Source organism: Lathyrus oleraceus, chromosome 4 (genome assembly GCF_024323335.1).
Source record: "Lathyrus oleraceus cultivar Zhongwan6 chromosome 4, CAAS_Psat_ZW6_1.0, whole genome shotgun sequence".
Classification (NCBI taxonomy): Eukaryota; Viridiplantae; Streptophyta; class Magnoliopsida; order Fabales; family Fabaceae; genus Lathyrus; species Lathyrus oleraceus.
In genome coordinates, this window is record NC_066582.1 from 53568234 (window position 1) to 53585450 (window position 17217).

The window sequence follows — 17217 nt, forward strand, 5'->3', positions numbered from 1 at the left end:
TGGCTTGTGCAGTGAGCTCTTGTTCCCCTGCAGATATCTCGGGATTTCTCCCGTTTCCCCAACAGATTTGTCTTTGTGGCCGTTGTTGCCTGTTGTGACTTTCTGTACTCCAGTTGGGTTGATTGTTGATCCATTACTCAGAGATTATTTTGATATCTATGATCTTTTGCCTTCCCGTAGATCTTTGCTTTTCGGCATGTGGATCTCCAGCAGATTAGCTTTCCAGTTGGATTCTTTTCCCCTGGAAGTGTAGTACCGGGCGTTTGATTCCTGGACTCTGTTTGTGTTGTATATGTCTGTTTTGTCAGCATTCATCAAACATAAAATCACGCATATTCATGCATAATCATAAAAACATTCAGATATTCATGTTGCATTTTTTGCCATATATCTCTTGTTTGTTGTCTCCTGCTATGGGTAATATAGATCTCTCAATAGATCTTCCCAAGCAGATGTCGGGTGTTTAAATCTCTCCATACAGAGTCAGCCCCATAAGTAGAAAGTGTCTGTCTTTCCTTCTGCAGTTCCCCACTGAGATTATCCTCGTGGATCACAGTTTCTTCCGTTTCCTCCCAACACATATATTGGGATGGATTTTCCTATTGAGTTATATCCTCATAGGATGAGTCTTAATTCAGTCTGTCTTTTCGGTTCGGTCCCGAATTGGCATTTGTCAACTGTTTCTCGTGCTTCCCTGTGGGATAGATGAATAATTGCCCAGTAACCGGCATTAATTCTTTTATCCCCAGCGGAATCTTTTTGGGCCTCTACCCTTATACCGGTAGTTGTAAGTCCTATGTTTCTTGCTTTCTTTGCGGAATTTGTGGTTATATACCTTTTATTCCTCAGCAAGAGTTAGTGGTTTGTTATAAACCCCATTTTGTTTCCCGTGCGGTTTTGTGATTCTTTCATTCCCCACGCGGAGTTGTGGTTTTCTACCCAGTATTCGGTAGATGTAAACCCTATCTTTTATCCTCATCTGAGTTGATGGCTACTACCCCGTATTCGGTAGTTGTAAGTCCTATCTCTTTTCCCCTAGCAGAGGTAACCTTTGTGGTTCGTTCTGGTTGATGTTGGATTTTGTGTTGTTGTGGTTTTATTCCCAACGGAGTCTGTGCGTTTTGTGGATAATTTCCGGTTGCTAGCAATTTTATCCTTAGCCAGAGTTTTGGTATTCTACCCCGTATTCGGTAGTTGTAAACCCTAATTTCTCCCCTTTGCAGAGTTAACCTTGTTGTTCATCCTAACCGATGATGGTTACTCTTTGTGGTTATCTTCATTCAATATTCGATGTTGATATTCCTTCCTTGCTTGTGGATAATTGCCGGTTGCTAGCAATTGTATCCCCAGCAGTCTTCTGGATCATTGTCGTATGCTTGCAATGTTATCTCCTTTGAAGTCGCCAGCAAGTCCTTGTGGATAATTGTTGTTTACGCAATTCATCCCCGGATCATTGATTTTTGTATCAATGTATCCCCAGTGAGTCTTCTTTCATTTACCCGTTTGCTTGGTAATGATTGTTGCTCCTTTTGATTGGTCATCTTTATATACCTGGTTGTGGTATCCCGATGCCTTTCTTTTCGGTTGATTTATCCTTTGTTAACCCTTATACCGGTTGTGGATAATCTTCCATGCGAGTATGTTATCCACGTTCTGACGGTAATGGATAATATATCTCATGCACTCTTCAGCCGAAGCCTTTTGTGTTTCCCCAGTCGAGTAAGATTCGTATTTCCTTTTGCGGAATCGAATATTCTTTGTTTGTTCTCTTGGATAATTGTCGGATGCTTGCAATTTATCCCTTGTGAGTTGCCTTTCGTTTACCCTGTTGCTTGGTATCGATTGTCTCTCTTTTTGGTTGATCACCTATTATATGCCCTAACCGGTATCTCTGGTGTCTCTTTCTTTCGAGTGTATTATTCACGTTCTGACGGTAATGAATAATATATCTCTTTCACTCTTTGGTTGGAATCCTTTGTTGATTTTCCCCCAGTAGAGTAAGATTCGTATTCTTTGTAGAATCGAATATCCATCCTTTAACAAGTTTGTGTTTCGGATGATGAGTGTCTTGGCATATATACCAATTCACGTTTTCGGTAGGTCACCTATTATATACCTCGGTATCCCTGGTGTTTCCTTCCCTGCGAGTGTATTATCTACGTTCTGACGGTAATAGATAATATATCTCATGTGAGTATTTTATCCACGTTCTGACGGTAATGGATATTATATCTCATGCGCTCTTTGGGTTTGTGTCCCCAGTTGAGTAAGATTCGTTTTCCCGTTGTGGATTCGAATGTCCATCCTGTAAGTCGATTTGCTTTTTCAAGCCCTCCTTTCGGATGATGAGTGCTTTGGCATATATACCAATTCACGCTTTGGTCGGTCACCTATTATATACCCCGGTATCCCTGGTGTTCCTTCCTTTCTGCTCCCTATTATGACCTTGGTCCCCTGTGGAGTCAGATTTTTCTGAGTTGATGTACCTTTTTCAGGTCTTTCTCAGATGTTTGGTTGAGTGATATCTCTCACCCTTATACCGGTCTTAGATATTCATTCTTCCTGAGTCTGTTACCCTTATACCGGTAACACCTCATTTCCTTGTTGCTTCCCCAGGAATCTCTTTGTTAGACTTTCCTCGGTGGAATGTTTCTTGTTGTGATCTTTTACCCCTTTGTTGTATTGATGTTTTCCTCAATATATGCATTTTTCCCGGCAGGGAGGTTCTTTGTGAATCTTTCCTGGACCGAGTCCGGATTTTTATCCGAAGTATCCCTTGTGGATAGTTTGAGTCAGCTTGTGTCTTTCCAATGGATGTGTTTTCCTTTGGAAATCTTCGTTTCCCCAGTTTGAGTCCTTCACTCCCCAGTGAGGTCTTCAGTCCAGTCGTGTCTGTTGGAGAATTGCCATCCAAGGCGCAGCGGAATTTAAAATTTCTCCATTTAGTGATCCTTACGAATGGGCGTGATCAGTGATAGAATCGTTACCTCTTGTGGCGATTCAAACCTTTGGTGCAGATCTCTGATAATGATCAAAACCTTTGATACAGATCCACGGGGCGATCACGAACGTTGAACGATGACAACGTCTCTACTCAGTCCACACGAACGGATTCCTTCAATCGCAGTGCTAGCTGTTATGAATGAAGGCTTTGAATAAGAGAGAGATACGAAATTCCAACTCTTCAGTTGTGTTGTATTCCCATACAAAGCTTCTGCACAAGAGCTCTATTTATAGAACCACTTGTGTGGGCTTCAAGCCAAAAAGCCCACTTAAGTGCATTTTGGCCTATATCTCATAATATGCCAAAATCACTTAAGTATTTGGTACCTTACCATATTTCGTATTCTGCTTAAGTACACCGTACCTTACGATGTTCCTTAATTATTCTATCTCTCATCAATCCGTCCTTTGTGTGTGACCCTATAGGTTTTCGCGGCGTTGGCAATTATATTAAATCACGCATTTAACATAATAAACAGTGAGCGGTATCTAGCAACACATCACTGCTACCCAAGTCACGAAAATGTCATGTGATCTGACAAAACCTCCTGTGATAATAATTATGTGTATAATTACCCCTTTGCCGTTATGTCTATATTGAACACAAGGTATAGACCGTGTCACCCTTGTCCAGTTCAATATTGGGCCCATAGACATTTATCCTGTTACGCAGGATTGGCAAATTCCATCTAGGACACTCATGTCCCTCAGCATGCTTCGTGGAGTACTCATCAACTGTCTTTATGGTCATCCAGTTACGGATAACGTTGGATCAGTAATAAAGCACTCAACTCTACATCTAGGATCCATAGTGGTTTCAGGTCGAAGAGTGGTATACACTATTATCACCATGAGAATAACTTATGACACTTCGCATAACTTTCTATATAGTATTCTCATAGCGGGTCAATCCGGTATAAATATTACTCCTAATATTCATACCTATGTTTAAGACTTGATAACTCTTTATCCATGATCCATGAGATGTGATCATCAGTCTACAAACATAATAGTCTTAATGCTTTAATGTTATCCCACTTCACATTAAAGCTCGACTACGGATACTTTAAGAATAGTGTCCTTATGTTTAATGTGTTCTCATGATTAAGTCACACTTAATACATTAAACGGACTATCTATTCCAGGGGCTTTATTAATCAACTATAATAAAGAAAATGCCTTTAAATAATTCGATACAAGTACCAAAAGTATTGGCCTCTAGGGCTTAGACCAACAATCTCCCACTAGCACTAGAGCCAATCAGGCATACCCCGTATGCCCATTGATCTAGTATGGCCATCATGCTTCTGCTGCACAAGAGGCTTTGTCAGTGGGTCAGCAACATTGTCAAGTGTAGGTACTTTACATATTTTCGCACAACGCCTAAGTATGAGTTTGGATCGTTGGTGAGATCTAGGCTCCTTAGCTTGTGCGATAACACCATTGTTATCATAATAGAGATCAATGGGATCCACAATGCTAGGGACTATGCCAAGTTTATTGATCCAAACAGCTTCCTTTGTTGCACTCAAGGCAGCAATATACTCGGCCTTAGTTGTAGAATCAGCAACTGCATCTTGCGTTGAACTTTTCAAGCTCACAGTGCCACCATTTAAGCAAAACACATAACCAGATTGGATTCATATTAAAGCGTCTCAGCACTTTGTCTATGTACTCTGACTTAGGCCAAGCATTTCATGATCTATCTCTATAGATTCTGATAGGCTGCTTCACCCAGGTCCTTCATAGAAAAGCATTTCCCCAACCAAGACTTTACTTGTTACAGGGTAGGGATATCGATTCCAATGAGTAATATGTCATCTACATATAATACCAGGAATACGATCATGCTCCCACTAACCTTCTTGTAGACACAAGGCTCATCTTCGTTCTTGATGAATCCATACAGTCTTACTGTTTCATCAAGGCGAAGATTCCATGAGTAGGTCACAGACTCATCTTGATCCATGAGTAATACATCACCTTGATCAAATATCAATATATCTCAGGTAGGTGACGTATCCTGCCTGACCTACGCTGGTCTTGTTCTACTTGAGCAGGTTGCTCTTACACAACTACTTGTGTTTCCTGCTCTAATTCCTCCATAGGTGTATCGATGCTTTGTGATTCTTGAATTTCTTCAAGTTCTACTTTCCTCCCACTGATTCCTTTGGAAATAAAATCCCTTTCTAGGAAAACTCAAGTTCGAGCAACAAACACTTTGTCCTCAGAAGGATTGTAGAAATAATATCCTCTTGTTTCTTTAGGATACCCCACAAATAAGCATTTGTCTGATTTGGGCTGAAGCTTAGTTGAAATTTGTCGTTTCACATAAACTTCGCAACCCCAAATCTTCATGTAAGACATATGTGGTCTCTTACCACTCCATATCTCATATGGTGTCTTTTCAACCTTTTGGATGGAACACGGTTAAGTGTGTAAGCTGATGTCAATGGTGTATGTCCTCAAAAGGAGTTTGGAAGATTGGTGTGACTCATCATGGATCGGACCATGTCCAACAGGGTTCGATTTCTTCTCTCAGATACACCCTTCCATTGGGATGTTCCAGGAGGAGTAAGTTGGAATAGGATCCCACACTCTTTCAGATGGTCATCAAACTCTAGGATTAAATACTCATCACTTCGATCTGATCGAAGAGTTTTAATATTCTTACCTAGTTGGTTTTAACTCGTTAGGTTTCACCCTTTTGTATTAATGTTATTAATAGGCATTTCAAGATCAAGGACATGTAGTCCATTGTTCATTTGTGCAGTAGCATAGAATATATCATTCAAATAAATTGAGCAACAATTGTTCTTTATTATAAATGAAAAACCAAACTTGTCCAAACAAGCAATGGAAATATTCCTGCTAATTGCAGGTACATGATAACAGTTCTCTAACTGAATTATTAAACCATTAGGTAAAGTCAATACAAAAGTTCCTACGGCTAAAGCAGCAACCTTTGCTCCATAGCCAACTCGTAGGTCGACTTCACCTTTTGCCAAATCTCTACTCCTTTTTAGTTCCTGCACATTTGTACAAATGTGAGAAATGCATCCAGTATCTAATACCCATGATGCAGAAGTAGATAAATTAATAACAAAAATACCTGAAGTTGAAGTCTCTACTCCATTCTTCTTATCTTCCAGGTACTTTGGGCAGTTCCTCTTCCAGTGTCCGGTCTTACCGCAATGGAAGCAGGTGTCTTCTTTTGCTATGCCTCCACTAGGCTTCAAAGCAGCAGTGGGTCTGGGATTGGCAACTTCCTTGCCATTCCCCTTATCACTCTGCTTAGTGGGCCTTTTGTTCTGTCTCTTTCCATTTCCGATCATCAGAATGGACTTCCCTTTTGACTTCAGATTCTGCTCGGCAGTTCTTAACATGGCGAGCAGTTCAGGAAGAGATTTGTCCATATCAATCATATTGAAATTTAGGACAAATTGACTGAAACTATCTGGCAACGATTGCAAGATCAAATCAGTTGCAAGTTCCTTTTCGAGGGGAAAACCCAATCTCTCAAGGTTTTCCACATACCCAATCATCTTGAGTACATGGGGACCTACAGGGGCTCCCTCAGCTAACTTGCTTTGAAAAAGGGCTTTTGAAACTTCAAACCTCTCATGCCTTGCTTGCTCTTGATAAAGCAACTTTAGGTGTTCGATCATATCGAACGCTGACATGTTCTCATGTTGCTTTTGCAATTCTGAGTTCATGGTAGCCAGCATGAGACAAGCAGTTTCATTGGCATCATCGACATGCTTCTTATAAGCATCTCTTTCTGCCTTAGGTGCAGAACTAGGAGGTTCCTCTTCAGGAACAGGTGTCTCCAAGACATACAACTTTTTATCATGTTTGAGGACAATCCTCAGGTTTCGGTGCCAATCCAGAAAATTTGTCCCAGACAATTTTTCCTTATCAAGGATTGATCGCAGGATGTTGTTAGAGGTGTTTGCTATCATAGTAATCTACATAAGGATTAATGAAAATATAAGTATCATTGACATATTCAATTTAGGCCTTTAATTAAATATGCTCCCACTATTTTACTCAAAACAAATGACCCTCATCATCTGATTCAGAAAATCCCGTTGGAAGATTTTCTAGTGGGTCGAGATCCATATTTCACTTCGTTCTAAGTCCGCGTAGGCGGATTACACAAAACTAGGTTATTTTAGGTAGGAACTCCTTCCAATTGTATCTCATACAACTCTCGAAAATTTCAGTTGGGTGAATAACTCCTTATTCTAATCCATCATATGGATTATTCCCAACTCTTGCTTCTAAACATATATATAATCTTATTATAATTTGTTTAGTTAAGTTTGACCCATTGTTTTAACAGTTGGATATTACAATCATCCCATCGCACCTTACTAATATATAGATCATGCACCTCGCGTAGGCGAAACCTACATTATCCATTACTAGTCTTGATGAGTGTTAAAACTTGGAAAGCATAAACTTAATATTTAATTTTGAGGGAATTGCAATTTTCTGATCTCACCGGCTTGTTTATCATATAAACCGTCTCTCACATGCATCAACATACATTCACATGCATCAACATACATACAAACAAAATGAAACAGTTATGGCCCCTAGCGCAATTGTTCTCCCAAGCCAATGAGAGAACCTAAGCTAACCTACAACGATCTAAGCTTCTCCAAGCAAGATCTTCAAGGTTGTCCTCCTTTGGCACTGACTTCTTTGCTTTCTTCATATCATTACATTACATGAAAGAAACTCGTTTTACATACGAGGGAGTGAGATGAGAAAAGAAGTTACATTTGGGAGATTAAGAGAGAGGCACGACACGCAGGTCGTATTTTAAAAACCCAAAACAAAACAAAGGAAAACTAGGGCCATAACCGATCACCACAAGACAATAATAAACACTTTATTATTATTATAATTAATTCCTTTAATTAATTAAAATCAAATTAAATTTCGACGACCGATCATCACATTTTAATGAACAATTCATTTAAAATCGATGTCGCTTTTCGTATCAACACTTGACACTTTTAAAGCACTGAGTTAGCCGAATGGGTGCAAATTTCCTTGCGTTAACCGGTTAACCATATGCGTTAACCGGTTAACACTGTTTTGAAATCTGAAAAATTGTTTTCTGCCTTGCGTTAACCGGTTAACCAAATGTGTTAACCGGTTAACACTGTTTGAAAATGTCTTGGAAAACTGTTTTCCGCCTTGCGTTAACCGGTTAACCATATGCGTTAACCGGTTAACACTGTTAAAAAATCTCAAAAATTTTATTTCGCATTCCGTTAACCGGTTAACCATACGCGTTAACCGGTTAACACTGTTCCAAAAAGTGTTTAGGAAGCACAACTCTTGTGCGTTCAAACCCCAATCGCATAACTCTCTGACAACACAACCCTTGTGCCGTCACTAACCCTGATGCACCAATTTCAGACCGTCAAACACGTCTCGATTGTTAATTCAGTATGATTGATCAACACGTCATTGCTTCACCATACTAATGTCGGATCAAGAAGCAAATGACCATTGATCGCTCAAAGGAAAACAATCATCGAGGGTTTGAATGAACGAAACGAGAACAATATATCATATATAATGTATTTTGCATTAGGATCACATATATCACATATATGTAACTTGATCGATCTCAATTTAACCTTTGATTCATTCTGTTTTAATCATATTATTACATAACAAAAACAGATATCAGATTCATGGTTTCGTAAGTGGCTCTGATACCACTGTTGGAGAATTGCCATCCAAGGCGCAGCGGAATTTAAAATTTCTCCATTTAGTGATCCTTACGAATGGGCATGATCAGTGATAGAATCGTTACCTCTTGTGGCGATTCAAACCTTTGGTGCAGATCTCTGATAATGATCAAAACCTTTGATACAGATCCACGGGGCGATCACGAACGTTGAACGATGACAACGTCTCTACTCAGTCCACACGAACGGATTCCTTCAATCGCAGTGCTAGCTGTTATGAATGAAGGCTTTGAATGAGAGAGAGATACGAAATTCCAACTCTTCAGTTGTGTTGTATTCCCATACAAAGCTTCTGCACAAGAGCTCTATTTATAGAACCACTTGTGTGGGCTTCAAGCCAAAAAGCCCACTTAAGTGCATTTTGGCCTATATCTCATAATATGCCAAAATCACTTAAGTATTTGGTACCTTACCATATTTAGTATTCTGCTTAAGTACACCGTACCTTACGATGTTCCTTAATTATTCTATCTCTCATCAATCCGTCCTTTGTGTGTGACCCTATAGGTTTTCGCGGCGTTGGCAATTATATTAAATCACGCATTTAACATAATAAACAGTGAGCGGTATCTAGCAACACATCACTGCTACCCAAGTCACGAAAATGTCATGTGATCTGACAAAACCTCCTGTGATAATAATTATGTGTATAATTACCCCTTTTCCCTTATGTCTATATTGAACACAAGGTATAGACCGTGTCACCCTTGTCCAGTTCAATATTGGGCCCATAGACATTTATCCTGTTACGCAGGATTGGCAAATTCCATCTAGGACACTCATGTCCCTCAGCATGCTTCGTGGAGTACTCATCAACTGTCTTTATGGTCATCCAGTTACGGATAACGTTGGATCAGTAATAAAGCACTCAACTCTACATCTAGGATCCATAGTGGTTTCAGGTCGAAGAGTGGTATACACTATTATCACCATGAGAATAACTTATGACACTTCGCATAACTTTCTATATAGTATTCTCATAGCGGGTCAATCCGGTATAAATATTACTCCTAATATTCATACCTATGTTTAAGACTTGATAACTCTTTATCCATGATCCATGAGATGTGATCATCAGTCTACAAACATAACAGTCTTAATGCTTTAATGTTATCCCACTTCACATTAAAGCTCGACTACGGATACTTTAAGAATAGTGTCCTTATGTTTAATGTGTTCTCATGATTAAGTCACACTTAATACATTAAACGGACTATCTATTCCAGGGACTTTATTAATCAACTATAATAAAGAAAATGCCTTTAAATAATTCGATACAAGTACCAAAAGTATTGGCCTCTAGGGCTTACACCAATAGTGTCTTGGTCACGCAGTGTCATTTTGTACCTTAATTCAGAGTCGTGTCCTGCTCACGCATTCTTTTTCTCTTTATCCCCTAATAAGAGTCCCCATGAGAGTCTTGTTAAAGTCCCTGTTCCTGGTGAGTGTATTACTCCGATGGATCGTTTCTTCTTCTGTGTGAACTATATCCCCACAGAGTTTGTCTTTTACATGCATACATCTGCATCATGAGGTCTCTTAGGGACCAAAATTTGTCTCATTACTGTTATTTAAGCCCATTCTACCGCGTCGAGATGAAGATTTCTAAACTTCATTTCTCCGGGTAGAATGACCTTAAATAGGGGCATCTGTAAGACCCCAATTTTGTCCCTAAGATCCCTCATCATATCATATCATATCATATCATTGCCTCAAGGATCATTGTGCACCTTGTCTGCTTTCCTGTGGGTGGGATATCCTTTGAGTGGTTCATGATCACCAAGCATGTTTTGCATTTGTATATCATTGCTTTTCATTTGTTTACTAACCAAAAGTACAAAAATATTGTCATCTAACCTTGTTACTTGCAGATGAAGCAAACCTAGGTCAAGCCAGTCAAAGGCAAGTCATTGAACAATAGATGATGGCCATTCTTTATAATTTGGGCACCATGATCATTCACAAGAGTCCATGTGAGTTGTGACATCATTTTGAATCAAGATCTCAAGTGGTAGAGGCTTGGATTTCATCTGAGCATAGCTAGGTCAGCTGAAAACCTAGAAAAGTCAACACAAGTCAACTGTGCATTCAATCATGGATTTGAAGGTGGGAGATGGTTAGAGAGACCTCATTCATGTCCATACAAGTCTCATTTGACATTTCAAACATCAACAATGAAGAATTTGAGGTCAGATGAAAAGTTTCCAAAAATAGTAAGTGACCTGTAATTTCAAACTGCCAAAAATGGAAAGGTCTTCTCCTCAAGTTTACATCATCAAGTAAGCTTCAAATGAAATTTTGTCCAACATGAAAGTTGAAGATCTTGCTCTCACCTTTCCAAAAAGTCCAAGAACATCCATTTCTCATTTGTGGTTGGCAAGATATGGATCAATCTTTGTCAATGGAATTTGAACTTCAAGCTTGCATAACTTTTGAGCCAAAAGGCCAATTGAAGTGGTTCTTTTTGGAACATTTCCATCTTGATATGCTCTATCCAAAACATGCATCATAAATCATCAATTCTCATCATAAAATTTTGGCATTTTCACTTGAATTCCATTTTGAATTTTGGAGGGAAAGTAGCAATTTGGAAAATATGCATTATTTTCAATTCCAACCAATTTCATTTGCATCCAAACAGATTTTGAAACTCATTTCAAGCCAAACTCGGTCACTATTCCATTGCCATGCACATGTGAGGGTGTTTTGGCCAATTTGCATAACACTTCATTTCACTTAATCCATTTTGCATTAGCTTAATCATGATTAACTGACTTCATTAGCAGATGATATATAACCATAATCATAACAGAAAATCATAACAACAACTTCACAAACTCAGATCTGAAAATTTTCATCTCAACTTTCTCTCAACTTTTCATCGAATTTCTTCATATTTTTTGCTTGTTCCTTGAGTTGTTCATCATCTACAAGCATTGTTGAAGATTATTGAATCAAGATCCTGTAGAATTCTTTAAGAATCGTGGACTTTTGGAGCTTATGCACATCCATGGCATTTGAAGATTCCATCAAGATCAAGCACGATTGAGTTGTTGTTCATCATCCTTTCATCTCTCTAAACATTGTAGAACTTCTGTTTCAACTTGCCAGGACCTGAGAAGCGCGATTTCACTTCTGTTGCATCATTGAGGTTAGATTTCGAATGCTCCCATTCTTGAAATAATCATGTGCTTCTGGTAGATCTTTGAACATAGAGTATACTGAGCTTTAGATCGTGAATTTTCATGCAGTAATGAGTTAGTTATCATAGTTTAAAGTTTGGTTGATGAAACTTCATGTGCTTAAATCTTTTGCTGTGTGTTGATTTAGATAAAAATTAATGCTGGATTGATGATGTGTGTTGAAGGATGAATCGATTGATATATGTTTGGTAGATTTCTGTGTATGTTGGATCTTGATGATGATGAACACGATGAACATATGATGAACACCTAGGTTTTTGATTTCCATATCGTATTTGATCTTCTTGCGCGCATGTTGCATGAGTTTTGTTGTTTTTCGTCCATGCACTGGTCCACGTCATGCACTGAGTGGCTATTTGATTGGTTCTGAATGATTGCCTGCGCCACGTAATTTAATAAAGCGCTGCGTTTCATGTAGCAGCGCGCTTCATTCAAATTTATACACGGTTCGAATCTGAGCCAAGACATTTCCAATATTTGGCTTTTGGCATTTTATTCATTTCATCATCCATGTTCATGCTACTTCATTCATGTGATTTTTATTTTTTCTCTTCATTCAAAAATCCATAACTCCATAAATACTCATCCAAATCACATGAGGTTTTTTGCACAATGATATTCATGATGTCTTCTATTTTTTGATGATTTTTCCAGAATTTGTGCTCGGTTGGATTTTTAAATTGCCTAGGGTTTGTTCATGCATATGCTATGTTGTACCTTGCTTGCCATTTTGGTTGTGAAATAATGATGGTTGATCCAATGAATATGGAAATTGACATGCTTAAACTAGACATCCTAATTGACATTTTGGCATTGAGTTTGAATTTTTAGCATTCCTGGTTGTTGAGATATGATGTGATTAATGTAGGTGTGACAATGTGTGTCACACCTTGGCTTGCTCAATTTGTTGATTTTCTTTACCATGCCAAATAAATGCTAAATGATATGAATTTTTGCATGTTGCTACTTCTGGATGTTAGGATTGATCATGAATTTTTGTGGAATTTTTGGATCCATTTCTGATTTGTTTGAGATTTTCTTTGCTGATTGGTCATGTTTGGACTTTTGATGAGTGTTGAACTTAGATGATTTGTGAAATGCTTGATGTTTATCATATGAGCTTGAAATTTTGCACATGTTTTCTAGACACAATGAAGTTTGTCTTGGCTTTGGTTTGAATCATTTATCACTTGTCATCTCTGTTTTAGGATTGCCTTAAGTTGATGTATCAATTTGTGCTTCCTTTGAGCTTGTTTGTGCTTACATTGACTTAGTGAATTTGATTGACATGCTTATACTTGTCCAAATGCTTTGATTTTTTGTGTGTTGATCATTTGATGTGTCCTGTTTAGCCATGATTTTTCTTGAGATTTATTGAACCATTTTGGAATTAATATGCTTGTGTTCATTGTGTTGCTTCAATGTGATTCCAACTTCCATGCTTTGCCTTATTTGATTTATGAAATGAAATTAGTTGATTCTATTGACATGAGACCACTTGGATATTGTTCTTGATTGATTAATCTTGATTCATGTCAATTTTCATGTTCTGTTTTGGATTATTTCTCCTTCTTTGACCCTAGGCCTTGTCCTAGTGGTTTGCTTCTCATGTTTGAGTTTGTTTTCAGGACAAGAAGCATATGGCCTTGAGGAGTTTGATTCATTTGCTCATTTGGATTGATATTTGATTGATGTTGATTAACATTAAGTTGTTTTGTAGGTGGATTAGCTCCTTTGAGTTGAGCTTGTGCTTTGCTTGATGCATTGCTTGTGTACAGTTGACTGTCTGTTGTCTGTTGACTTTCTTTTTTGAGTTGTATACTGATTGTGTTGGATTGTTTTCAGGTACCTTAGTTGCTATAGTTCATTGTGAACTTGCTTTTGCTTTGCTTGATAGCTTGAGCATTGAGGTATAACATCTCTTCTTCATGTAGTCTGGAAGACCTGGCTTGTTACTTGGCCAGGCACCTGTCTGAAGTCCTCCTTAAGAGGCAATGCTTGTGATTGTTTATCTTTGTCCCCAAGCAGGAAAAGACCTCATGTGAGGCAATTGGTAGATAGAAGAGATGTGTAGTCCATCTCCTATTATTCTGTGTGTCATCCCTTTGCTCACATTACATGTTGATGCATTGTGGATCTTAACCCAAGATCTATAGAGTCATTCTCTTGTGGAGAGAGTTCCAACTTTCTGAACTCCCACACCTTCTGATATTCAAAGCTCTCCCTGACCAGGGATAAGAGCAATGAGGCACACCCCTCATATCCTTTCATCTGCTTCACCTTAACTCTCAATGTTAAGGTTAAGAGCACCACTTACCCCATTCCAGTTGACTTTAAAGTCTAACCCTTGCTTGAGCCTAATTGCTTGTATATAGTGGGTGCTAACTGAATCATTGATTGCTTATTGGTTCATCTGTACATGTTTGCTTGTTTGCCTTTGTGCATTTATCATCATTAATTGTTCATTATTGCATGACCATCATTTCATATCTTTGTGACACCTCTTTGATTGTCCATTGAGGAATCAATTGTAAGTCCATTCATTGGCCATTGTTCCTATGATCTGGAAGGGATTGAGTGTAAGACCATTCCATTGGCCACTTATGTCCTCTTTGCTTAGTGCTTTTGTTTGCTTGTTGTATGTGAGGATGCAATTGTAAGTCCACGTTGTTGGCATTTGTTTTCCCATGATCATCTGTTGGAGATTAGAGTAAGCCCAGATAGATTGGCATCTGACATCCATGTGTTGTTTTGTTGGGGAGATTGGAGTAAGCCCATATATTGGTATCTGGTATCCTTGTTTGTTTGGTTCTTGGGAGATTGGTATAAGTCCAGTTGATTGGCATCCGGTATCCACCCTTTTGTTTTGTTTTGCTTTAGGAGGTTGGAATAAGTCCATTTGTTGGCATCTGACATCCCTGTTTGTTTTAGGATACTGGTGTAAATCCATTGATTGGTATCCGGTATACACCTTTGTTTGTGAGATTGGTGTAAGTCCAGCAATTGGCATCCGGTATCATCTGTTTTGCTTATTTGTTATTGCTCATTTGCCTATTCCTAAGTGTCGCAACCTGAAAAATACAGTGCGCGGAAAAAACAACCGGCGAAAAAAAAAGACAGAAGAGTCGCCACCGTGCGTTATTCATCCCAAAGGAGGGAAAGGAAACGCTCGAAGTAAACCTGAAAAAGGAAAGGACAAGACGGGGTCTCGTAACCAAATCTTGGGTTCGGGAATCGGTTATGCGAAGGGAAGGTATTAGCACCCCTACGCATCCATAGTACTCTACGGGATCCACTTTTGTGGTTTTTGTCTAAAGGGTGTGGGTTTACCTAATGTGTTTATTTACTAAAAAGGTTAAGAGAAATGACTCGCGCGGGTGTCGCATCCACTGCATACGTATCTCATCTAAATATGAGAATCAGAGTCTTCGTAGCTCGGCTGACCTATGGGTTGGGGGATGTGTGCTCGCTAAGACATCGCGTCTTATGCCTACGTATCTCATCTGGAATGAGAATCAGAGCAAGCCGTAGTTCGGCTAACTACGGGGTTGTGGATTGGGTTTTGGACGAACGACGTCACTACGCAATCTACCGGATGCTCGACCTTTGGAGACTTACTTGCCTGTAGTAGAAGGAGTAAACGTGTTGCTTTGGGTTTTAGGGTTTGGGATGCGTTGTAGGAACGCGCATGCAAAAAGGAAGTCCTAGGCGAAGGAACAGTGCTACCTTTATTGGCAAGCAGACGGGAGACTATTCGAAGCCTCGTGTCCCACGGGGGAACAATCACACCACACAAAACATGTATCTTAGAGTAAAATGCCACCAAGGGGCTCAAACATTGCTTCCTATCGAGGTCTTCCAGCTAAGAAAGCGATAAAGTACGAGAAAGGGAAAAAATTACCACACGGATAAAGATCCGAAGTTACAGCAATTAAAGGATTAGCAACCCTGAGATCTCTCCAGCTAGACCATCAAAGAAAATCAGTCAATACGATTAATCAGGATAAACCTCCGGATGGTATCCCTGCACGAGTATGTGAGCCCTCACGAAAACTCAACAGAAAGGTTAGACAAACAAGGTGAAATCCAGGGAAAACAATGTCATGGCAACACAAAGATAGGTTAGAGAAACAAAATAGGGTAACCAAGAGTTGCCCCTAAATCAAAGTGTAACCACATGAATAATTCCATCAAAATTCACAAAAAGCTCACAAAAAGCAATCAAGGGCAGGAGGCCTAAATCTCTTGTCAAACACATGCATCAAAAGGGTATCAAATTCACCCATAATACCTCATACATTTAGAGCATTCAAATTAAAGGCATAAAGATGATGGATATATGGCAAACCTGATTGGAGAGATTGATTAAGATTGAATGGTACGGTCGGATCTGCAAAGTAATACTAGGGTTTGTGTGAGGCGGAGTGAACTTCTCAGGGCTGCCTGAAGGTCGCTGCAGAGTAGTTCCTAGGTTTCCTTCTCTCAAAATCTTTTTCCAGTGAATCTCCCAGTGTAACTCCAAGTGTCTTTTCCTCTACTGAAACTTTAGTATTTATAGACTGATTTTCGTGGGTAGTGGGCTCAAATGAGGGAGACCCAAGTCCAAAAAAATTTGTTATATTTTATTTATTTATTTAATTAATTTTATTTATTTATTTATTTTATTTCCCATGATCATCTGTTGGAGATTAGAGTAAGCCCAGATAGATTGGCATCTGACATCCATGTGTTGTTTTGTTGGGGAGATTGGAGTAAGCCCATATATTGGCATCTGGTATCCTTGTCTGTTTGGTTCTTGGGAGATTGGTATAAGTCCAGTTGATTGGCATCTGGTATCCACCCTTTTGTTTTGTTTTGCTTTAGGAGGTTGGAATAAGTCCATTTATTGGCATCTGACATCCCTGTTTGTTTTAGGAGACTGGTGTAAATCCATTGATTGGTATCCGGTATCCACCTTTGTTTGTGAGATTTGTGTAAGTCCAGCAATTGGCATCCGGTATCATCTGTTTTGCTTATTTGTTATTGCTCATTTGCCTATTCCTAAGGACACACTTGAATCATCTTCTATATGATTTCAAGAGGTGAACATCTGAGAAGTTTTACACTCCCTCACCCTCCATCCTTTTGTTTCCAAAAACTCCCTTTTCACATTGTTAATTCAAAACTTTGAACTATTGTGCAAACATCTTCATGTCTTTTCAAATTAGAAACCTGGACCCTAAGCCCTTGACTTTTCA